The sequence below is a fragment of the Haplochromis burtoni genome, unplaced genomic scaffold (assembly GCF_018398535.1).
Source record: "Haplochromis burtoni strain Fernald_Lab_line unplaced genomic scaffold, NCSU_Asbu1 Contig_15, whole genome shotgun sequence".
In the NCBI taxonomy this organism is placed as follows: domain Eukaryota; kingdom Metazoa; phylum Chordata; class Actinopteri; order Cichliformes; family Cichlidae; genus Haplochromis; species Haplochromis burtoni.
The window spans coordinates 657,940-666,135 of NW_024582376.1; the positions used below are offsets into that span (position 1 = coordinate 657,940).

The following is an 8,196-nucleotide window of genomic DNA, read 5'->3' on the forward strand; positions in this document are numbered from 1 at the left end:
CCTGCCAACAAAATGATGGAAAGGAACACAATGACCCCGGCAAAGATCAGACCTCCAAGACGCAGCTTCTCATAATCTGCAAATTCACAAAGCGCTCTGTCACTACACCATTACTTTCCACCCCCTCACCCCCCAGACCCCTAATCCTAACGACAGAAACTGACTGTATCTTGCTTTCTACACACTATGATGAGATACACTTTTTTAAGACGTAGTTGCTTACCATATACAAAGTCTGCATCAAGGTCAACATCTGCACCTATTGAAGGACAGCGAGTGGAAAGAGATACAGAGCCAGTAAAAACTGTTTTCTACAGACACATAACTGCAAGCTGCATCAAGCTCAAATATTGAAGCTATTTTTCACTGTGTTGTGATTTGGACACATTCAAGGCTCAATTCAGTGTTTTATTTTGTGCACGTTGTGAAAACAGGGTGACAGTCTAAATTGGTCCATTGTCTGAAGTTGTGCACAGACAACAAGCTCTTCTGGCAGATCGTAAGTGACTTTAAAAGTCCAAATGTTTCTTTAAATAATGATTCTGTATTCCATTATCAGCCCCTAAATTTGTTCTCATTTTACTGCCTCCACAAATGCACTGTCATATAATTTATTATGTCACCTTATTACCAAAAAGCCAGAGGCATAACTAGTAATGCAGAAATTCTAAGTAAGCATGATTGACTGTGAAACAATGCTTAAATGCTAGAAGGTCATATTTTCCATGACCAGTGTTAACCTTTGTATTGTTGTTCATAATATTAATAACAATAAAAAAGGGAACTTTACACTCCCCTGATATATGACTAACATGCTCACTTGTGGTTCTGACTCAGAATCACAACAGTAAGTTTAGCTATGACCTTGCGACTGTTATGTCACTCGAATGCGTCTGTTTCCTTGCCCTGACGTTTGTTCATAATGAGCAGTTCAGCTGCTGTGTAACTCACCTTTAGGAGAAGACATGTTGTCTTGTTTGTGTGTTCAGCTGGTCGAACTGCAAAAAGATAATACAAATAGGTTTTTTTTTTATTTAAAGTGTGCGTGTGCGGGGCGATGGGGGGTTGCATCTACCAACCGGTGATCCACCAAGGTCCACTGTTTTAAATTATTAAACACAAACCTTTGTATTAATAGCATTCCCACCATTGGGTCTGGTATGTGAAAGCGTGTCTGGGTTAAAAAGTTTGTGGGCATTTTGTTTCTACAGCCCTTCTCTTGTAATAAAGTTTGACTGTTCTAGTAGCTAATTTAACTGGGCTTATTCACTTTAGATGAGAGGCAGTTGAAAGGCTTGGAAACTTTATATGTCCTGAACAAATTGCCCTGTGGGTTGCCTACTGCAGTCTTAATGGCAAAGCGATTGCCTTGATCTTCACTGAGAGGTTAATGGCAGTATTGATTCTTCTTCCGCACCCATTCTGCCAACATCTTTCACCACCCCTCCCCACCACCAAAACCACACGCATTCCCACAAACAAGCGTTTCTTGTTTGATCTCCAAGTCTTTAATTGTTAACTTAAACAGATTAAAGAACTGAGACTTTCCCTGGCTCTCTCCACTTACTTCAAGCATGCCATTGTGTGCATTGTGAATTTCAGTTCTTTAATCCTTTATGTGCCTGGGCCTTTTCAATGCACCACTGAGCATAAGGGCATACCGGGCAGTTACTCATTAATATATTACAGCTCCAATATTCATTAACCTTGAACCTTGCACAGTCTGATAGAGGTTATAGATAGAACATGGAAAAGAAGCTGCTGTGACGACTGCCTAATTGATATATAGTGATTTTGGCAAATAAAGACAGCACCCCTAAAGTCAAGCACTACATCACTGCTATGAGATTTCTTTAAAAGTGGGCATCTAGCAGGATATTTAGTAAACAAACTACTGTCCTCTAAACCCAGCTTTACAACACATATTAACTGAGCCATGAGAACATGTTTTGGACTATTTGGACAGCCTGCATTCAAAGGTTAAACTTTTCATTGCAGGAATGCCGGTAATTCACATTTAATACAGAAATAAACACGGAGATTAATTTAAACCTATTAAAACATGTATCTTCCATACATGATCCAGCTCTAACATTTATTTAAATAATTTTAAGGTAACAGATTATTGTGCCACATTTATTTTAATATTTATTTTAAGAGAGCAGTCACTCACCTTAGCTGCAGAAGGCTCTGTATCACCACTGTCCAGGTGTGTCTGCGGGTGGCCCTGTCTGCATTTCCAGACCAGACTCCCACAGTAGAAATCCCCACCCACTAAACCACCCCTCCACGCTCAGGCATATTTTAGTTCAGCCGCTCAGTTACATATTTATAGTCTCATAAAATTTGCAAGCTGGTGCCAATAAACAAAAGCTGCTTCAACCTTTGGAATCGTAACAGAAAATGCAGCATGTTATAGAGTCTTCAGGTGGAGAAATCTTTCCCTGACACATGGTTTCATAGCCCCAAGTGACAGTATTATAACCTTGACTGACATTGATTGGAAAACAGCAGAGTGATTTCAAATGCTGTTTGACGTTTGCATGTAAATGAATGTTTATAGAAAGTTCCCTGAAGAAAACAATAAGAATCCAAATTCTACAACAAAATCAGGTTTTCAGCAAAATAAAAACAAAAAAGAAATAAAAGAAATAAACATAAAAATACACGTTTTGTGTTCCGCCACTTTTATTTATGCCAAAGCACAACAGGTTGCCACACAACAAGGCTCTTGTGTGAAGAATGAACATATTTACTTGTTTAGCTGTCATGTTTAATTTCAGACTTAATACTGGTTAAAACCCGACCTGGCAGCAGGGTGACAACAAGGACTAGTCATCTATACTCTCTCTATAATTTGGCTTACATTAGGCTACTATTAATGTAGTCTGGCAAACAAATAATATCAATATCACGACTCTCAAACTCCACAGACAAACTTAATCTCTCTTCCGGCAGTGTAATGCATGTCTAGTTATTTAAAACATCATGAGACTGACTAAACAAATAACAAAGAGAAAAGAACGATACCCTGGCTCGACAGATTTGTGGCACCAGTGAGTGTGTATGGGAAAACTAATTATAGCCTGCTGGAGACTAGCTAATCCTGACGGAGCCAGTGACAGAGCAGTGGAGTGGATATGTGGAGAAGGTGGCAGTGAGATAGCTGATGCAGAAGCTTCCTCCACTATGAACTGTTAAACACTGCGGTGGAGGGGCCCATGCAGGCACCTGCACACTACTGTGCTCCCTCAAGAGAGCTGTGGCAGTTGAGATTGTCTTATATAAGGCTCATCACACTTGCATGTAGAGATGCACATGCACTTGTGATGTACACACAATCATACACATACAGGATATGCATGCACACATAACTACACTCATGTGGCCACACAAACACACCCAGCCATTCACACTTAGACGTAAATGAAGATATTCATATTTCTGTGAACATATTTCCGTGAACTGTCAGTACTACTTATACACATATCGTATTGATACATATATATATATATATATATATATATATATATATATATGTGTGTGTGTGTGTTATATTCTAACTGTGGCAAAATAAGACGCTGGACAATTAACAAAACAATTAGGAACAGCAGGTCACACAAGATTTGAAAGTCTTCTTTTCTTTTAAAGACAATCTTGCATTAAAGGTGCTACTGGCTACGACAATGAAGTGGAGACACGGTCACAGAAAGGCACAGGACTGGACAAGAGCACAGGCAGCGAGGGAGGGACTGGCATGATCACAACGAAGAACAGCAGGCACAAGAATTATGTACATATCAGCATTAATCCTCTAAACATATACCTCCCCTCTTACCCTATCGCATGACCGGTTATAATAATCACCCACACCTTCACTATTATTGTAGACAAGTATCAAATAAAATCTTCATTTCAGAAGGTAGTTCTTTAGAGTTGCCTCAGTTCTCTGGTGGAGTCTCCTTGGCAGCTGCTGCAGCTGAAAAAGGTCAATGATGAGTGAGTTAGCTGAAGCGAACATGCAAAACATTAAACTTGCCCAGAGTTATTTCTTGTTAAATATTCCTCTCCTGTGCCAAAACATTCACTCACTTGCAATCACTTGAAGGTGAAGGACAATGCTCAGGGCTCTGCTGCTAATTGAGGGCCATTAAGTATGCAAGGAGTACCTGGATTTTGTACTTGTGACCTTATAACAAAGAGCACTACTATAGAGTATATGTATTCACTCACTTAATGTACAAGGTATGCACATTTTAGAGTGGAAGATACTCTTATAACTCACACAAGTTAACTCATGCAATTCAGTAAAAATGCTATAAATATCATATCAAAATATTCAATTAAAACACATAGTCCATATGCTTTCTTGAAAAGGTGTACTTTAATTCAAACCTTGATTGTTCCCCAAACCTAAAGTAGTTTTGTTGCATAAGTTTAACCAATTTTCACTTTAAAACTAAAAATAATATCTTAAAGACAAACTTTCTGGTCTAAAGCTTAAAGACAAACATTCTCCCTGCTACCTTGTGAATCACTGAGCTCTTCTTGAAGACGGCATGAAAAGAAGCTAAGATTCACTAAGATTTAAAGCAACAGGTGCTGAAACATCTCTTTAAAACATGGATTATATACAGTGGACTAAATCCACTTTAAAATGAAAAGTCTAAGCAATATTTCTAAGCTAAAACTTGAAAACCACATAATGGGGAAATACACGGTATACACCAACTTTTTGTGGGGTGTAAGAATATATGTCCTCTTCAAGATGTTATTTAAAAATATCTTGAAATATATCAAGCACTGTTATGTAATAATGACAGTAATAACGCTGTTTATATTTGCACTTTTTCTTTTATAGCATATCGTAAAGTATATTTTTTGCTGTGATTTTACTGGTTTTATGTGACCAAAGGATCACAATGCATCTTCCATCAGTAGCTTTAGACAAATGGATAACATGAGAGCAGAAACACTGCAAAAAATGATCCCACATTTGACTGATTGTTTAAAAGCCTTTTAACTGTAAAAAAAAAAAAAAAAAAAAAAGCAGATATTGCAGATATTCTGAAATGTAGCCAAAAGGAGCAGATTTCCCAGTTCCTGTGTTCTATGGGCTCTCTCAGAAGGAAACTTAATTATGGATGTATGTCAGAGGGTGAGCTTGAGGTGAGGAGGAAATGTGCATCTTACCCTTGGAGACAATCAGATTCTCCTCCTGTGCCTCTTCATCTCCGGGGGCCCTGAAGAGAGGATCCACAGGTTGTCATGGTAACTAAATCAAATAGTATGACCCAAAAAAGCTCTTCATGCAGCAAAAAAAATCATTTCTGTAAATCAGAGAGGGACACTGACATACCTGGGCTTCTGGTTAATACCACAGCGGCATCGCCGACCTGGAACCACATTAAACTGTCAGCTGTATTGTTCTGTTGTGAACGAAACATCTGTGTCATCACTATTAAAGTGTTATGTGAAACAGCGTGTAAGAAAGGTCATGGAGTAGAATGATGTGAAAATTCTATGAAAATGCAGTTTTTTATAATTAAATTGTAACATTTGGTTATAATGGAGAGCGTGTGTAGACATGATGAAACGACACACACAAGGTTAACTTACTGAGGATTAGAAGAATGCCAAGTGTAAACAGCACCACTGCAAATGCCAATCCCCCAATCCTCAAGGTCTCATAGTCTGCAGAAGAAAGAAAGCAACAGCAGGGGTGTAATTTAATCATTGTTTATCGCAAATAATGCTTTATAAAAATTTTAATTTATTTATTTTTAGGGATTTACAATGAGTCTATGTCTATGTAATTACTTTCAATGTGCTAGTTATTTCAGAAGGTTTTGCTTTAACTTACCATAAATAAATGGGTTTTCAGATGTATTGGTTGCTGCAAACAGGAAAACAAACACATTTATAAAACCACAATGAGAAATCAAAACACATTGTCTCAGTTGCAAGCCTGTATCACTATTATCAATACACTTTTCTGAGTGTTTTGTGACAAAATCCATGTCTTTCTTCTTTTGTAATCTATATAATTATTTTTATGACTCATCTTGAAAATTAGTCAACTAAAATCAGCTTTCCTAAGGGTATTGGTAGTCATTCAGGAAATTATTGCTCTGTTAATGAAAATGAAATGGATATAGAAGACCACTAACTCAGTGATCTGTCTCTCTCCTCAGCTAATACAGACTGGAAGAGCGTGTGTTTAAAAAGATAAATACTCTTTGTTTGTTTTTTCAGAAACAAAATGTTATTGTGAACAGGATGTTTATCTCAATAACAGTATCTCAGGATATCTCAGTATTTTTGTTTGTGCTAAAATGACTATACTAAGCCTAAGTCAGTGTGTTTCTAGTTTCAGTCTGGAGTGGCACTGTAAGCTGAAACTCTAATGTAATAACGAATTGTAACTTCACACATTATCATATCCAGCTTACATAAATATATACACAATATAAAACACATGGTACTTATTTAATAGATTCTTGTTATTTATGTACAAATATTTATAGCTTTATATGTCAATAGGAGATAAGCTGGGGAAAGCTGGCATGAAACAATATTGCATATAATAATATCACATATTAAATAGATTTCATATAAAATGTCATTTACTTCAAGCAGTGATTTTTCAGTAATAGCATTATGATGGTTTGACTTTGAAACAGTGCTCTTTAGATGCAACACTTTAGATTTCATAGATTTTGAAATCCTATATATTTATCCTACTTTATCAACTCTATTTCTTGCGAAATTACTGCTCATATGTCTTCAAAACTAGAATCTGTTTGGGTTAATAACTTGGTCTGGTAATTTTAAGGCTCTATCAGTACATCCGAAGAGTCTGATCTAAACATGAATAGATCATCAGTAAAGCACTTAAGATCAATGTTTGACCCCATTAGAGACCACAGGAAGAGTACTCACCCCCCTCTGTATCAGTGTTTGTTGCAGCTGCGAGGCAGAGTGTTAAGTGGTTAAAGTGAAAAGGTGGAAAGAAAACAGAAAGGGGAAAAGCACAGGAAATTAGAGGGCCATAAGTGAAAGATGAAAAACATATCTTTGCAAATTCAGTCCCACACAATAAGAGACCAGGCATGCAATCAGTAAAATCCACACTTAAACTGATGTTTTTCTATGGATTTGACTTGTCCACCCCCAGTCCTTTTCCATGAAATGTCACCGCTTGCGCCAACACTGCCTCCCTATGGACAATCGGCGAGTGTGCATGCATGTGTGTTTGTATGCATGGATGCACGTGTGTGTTGCATGAGTAGGGTTGTACTTACCAGTCATATATACAAGGAGTGAAGAGACGATGAGCAAAATAGTTTCCATGGCAACTGCTAACACAGAGTAATGAAAAAGAAAGGGGGGGGGGGGGGGTGAGAGAGAATTGAGGAAAGACAAAATAGACAGTCAGGGGAATTTTGTTGTTTGTTTGTTTGATTGTTTGTTTTCCCCACTCCACTCCAGCACATTCATGTCTGCAGTCTGGTACAAAAACAGCAACAATGAACATGCATTCAAGGTATACTGCGCAAGATGATGACCACACAATTACGCACCTATTGAGTGAGAGGAAAGAGGACTCACATCACGCACAACATTTGCTCTGTCCAGCCTTTTGGAGTATAGCAGATGTCAAATGCTTGTGGATACAGCTTTTATATTGCACAATGATCTGTGTTCAGAGCCATACATGTTCTCTTTTTCTGGCAGAGACTGCTTCTTCGTCTCTGTGGGCATCACACAACCTTGACCTGTTTTTATGTAGGCTATTCAGTGCGCACCCACGTGCAGACACACACCATGTCTGCTACAGAGATATCTCTTATGTTCAGGCAACTATAATGTTGTTATGTCCAGGCAAACTATAATGAGCTAAAATATTTTATGTATTTATTAATATTCAGTTTATTTAATTAATCATTTTTTAGACATCCAAGGTATATGGCTCCACAACTCGCTATGTTGGAGTGTCAATCAGCCGGTGGGTTCCCCACTTTGACCCAGATTAAAATATCTAGGGCGTTATTACGTGGGTTGTCATGACATTCTGCACAGGGAAGGGACGTTTGTTTTTCACAATATCATTAACACAATTCACGGTAACATAGAAATGAAAGGTATTACACATATGGATGGATGGATGGATGGATGGATGGATGGATGGATGGA

At 37.8% G+C, this 8,196-nt stretch overlaps 1 protein-coding gene and 1 long non-coding RNA gene across 3 annotated transcripts in view; both read right to left on the bottom strand.

The window, feature by feature from the left end:
- On the bottom strand, nt 1-984 carry LOC121814071. Its single transcript, XR_006054043.1, has 3 exons — nt 952-984; nt 224-259; nt 1-76 (listed from the first exon to the last, which is right to left on the bottom strand). It is a non-coding gene; the product is annotated as an uncharacterized LOC121814071 (long non-coding RNA).
- A 1,686-nt stretch (nt 985-2,670) lies between these two features.
- The window catches only part of tmprss13a (transmembrane serine protease 13a), a 26,090-nt gene continuing 20,564 nt past the window's right edge, over nt 2,671-8,196 (bottom strand). The window contains exons 14-20 of one of the 2 annotated variants that reach the window (XM_042218078.1): nt 7,305-7,358; nt 6,943-6,969; nt 5,864-5,896; nt 5,620-5,694; nt 5,360-5,396; nt 5,194-5,243; nt 2,671-3,979 (exon numbers count right to left, since the gene is read on the bottom strand). The gene's annotated coding sequence lies outside the window, so the exon portion shown is untranslated. Of the gene's footprint in view, nt 3,980-5,193; nt 5,244-5,359; nt 5,397-5,619; nt 5,695-5,863; nt 5,897-6,942; nt 6,970-7,304; nt 7,362-8,196 lie in introns of both variants that reach the window. The other variant, XM_005915795.3, reaches the window with a different exon arrangement.